This window comes from Hypomesus nipponensis, chromosome 9 (genome assembly GCF_054491055.1).
Source record: "Hypomesus nipponensis isolate SF chromosome 9, ASM5449105v1, whole genome shotgun sequence".
In the NCBI taxonomy this organism is placed as follows: domain Eukaryota; kingdom Metazoa; phylum Chordata; class Actinopteri; order Osmeriformes; family Osmeridae; genus Hypomesus; species Hypomesus nipponensis.
The window spans coordinates 26,510,001-26,512,500 of NC_140369.1; positions in this window are offsets into that span (position 1 = coordinate 26,510,001).

The following is a 2,500-nucleotide window of genomic DNA, read 5'->3' on the forward strand; positions in this document are numbered from 1 at the left end:
GGCACTGAGAGGGAAGGGGGGAGGGAGGGAGGGAGTGAGGGAGGGAGGGGGGAGGGGGAGGGAGGGAGGGGTGGGGTGGGGTGGGGGGAGGGGAGGGGAGGGGAGGGGAGGGGAGGGGAGGGGAGGGGAGGGGAGGGGAGGGGAGGGGAGGGGAGGGGAGGGGAGGACTGGGTTTTAATTGTTGACAAACAACAATCTTGTCTTTGAACTCAGTCCCACTGAATGTGATGAACTAAATAGTTTCTTACTGACTAAATAAGGTGAAATAAAGATGTTTTATATAGGATGATAGAAGACAAGCTGTGTGTTTGTTGGTGACCCAGTGGACCTAGACACACACACACACACACACACACACACATGGACACACACACACACACACACATGCATGCATACATACACTATAAAAACTACATTTAGGACCAATAATATGACTGGGCTTCAAAGCAGGAGGGAGGGAGGGGTGTGGGGAGGGGAGGGGAGGGGAGGGGAGGGGAGGGGAGGGGAGGGGAGGGGAGGGGAGGGGAGGGGAGGGGAGGGGAGGGGAGGGGAGGGGAGGGGAGGGGAGGGGAGGGGAGGGGAGGACTGGGTTTTAATTGTTGACAAACAACAATCCTGTCTTTGAACTCAGTCCCACTGAATGTGATGAACTAAATAGTGTCTTACTGACTAAATAAGGTGAAATAAAGATGTTTTATATAGGATGATAAAAGACAAGCTTTGTGTTTGTTGGTGACCCAGTGGACCTAGACACACACACACACACACACACACACATACACACATGGACACACACACACACACACATGCATGCAAACATACACTATAAAAACTACATTTAGGACCAATAATATGACTGGGCTTCAAAGCAGGAGGGAGGGAGGGAGGGGAAGGAGCGAGGGAGGGAGGGAGGGAGGGAGGGAGGGAGGGAGGGAGGGAGGGAGGGAGGGAGGGAGGGAGGGAGGGAGGGAGGGGAGGGAGGGTTTTAAGTGTTGACAAACAACAATCCTGTCTTTGATCTCAGTCCCACTGAATGTGATGAACTAAATAGTGTCTAACTGACTAAATAAGGATAAATTAAGATGTTTTATATAGGATGATAGAAGACTAGCTGTGTGTTTGTTGGTGACCCAGTGAACCTAGACACACACACACACACACACATACACATGGACACACACACACACACACACATGCATGCAAACATACACTATAAAAACTACATTTAGGACCAATAATATGACTGGGCTTCAAAGCAGGAGGGAGGGAGGGAGGGGTGGGGGGAGGGGAGGGGAGGGGAGGGGAGGGGAGGGGAGGGGAGGGGAGGGGAGGGGAGGGAGGGGAGGGGAGGGGAGGGGAGGGGAGGACTGGGTTTTAATTGTTGACAAACAACAATCCTGTCTTTGAACTCAGTCCCACTGAATGTGATGAACTAAATAGTGTCTTACTGACTAAATAAGGTAAAATAAAGATGTTTTATATAGGATGATAGAAGACAAGCTGTGTGTTTGTTGGTGACCCAGTGGACCTAGACACACACACACACACACACACACACACACATGGACACACACACACACACATGCATGCAAACATACACTATAAAAACTACATTTAGGACCAATAATATGACTGGGCTTCAAAGCAGGAGGGAGGGAGGGAGGGGAAGGAGCGAGGGAGGGAGGGAGGGAGGGAGGGAGGGAGTGAGGGAGGGAGGGAGGGAGGGGGGAGGGGGGGGAGGGAGGGAGGGAGGGAGGGAGGGAGGGAGGGAGGGAGGGAGGGAGGGAGGGAGGGAGGGAGGGAGGGAGGGGGGAGGGAGGGTTTTAATTGTTGACAAACAACAATCCTGTCTTTAATCTCAGTCCCACTGAATGTGATGAACTAAATAGTGTCTTACTGACTAAATAAGGTGAAATAAAGATGTTTTATACAGGATGATAGAAGACAAGCTGTGTGTTTGTTGGTGACCCATTGGACCTAGACACACACACACACACACACACACATGGACACACACACACACACACACATGCATACATACACTATAGAAGCTACATTTAGGACCAATTATATGACTGGGCTTCAAAGCAGGAGGGAGGGAGGGAGGGGAAGGAGCGAGGGAGGGAGGGAGGGAGGGAGGGAGGGAGGGAGGGAGGGAGGGAGGGAGGGAGGGAGGGAGGGAGGGAGGGAGGGAGGGAGGGAGGGAGGGGACAAGATGTGTGTTTGTTGGTGATCCAGTGGACCTAGACACACACACACACACACACATACACATGGACACACACACACACACACACATGCATGCAAACATACACTATAAAAACTACATTTAGGACCAATAATATGACTGGGCTTCAAAGCAGGAGGGAGGGAGGGAGGGAGGGAGGGAGGGAGGGAGGGAGGGAGGGGTGGGGGGAGGGGAGGGGAGGGGTGGGGGGAGGGGAGGGGAGGGGAGGGGTGGGGGGAGGGGAGGGGAGGGGTGGGGGGAGGGGAGGGGTGG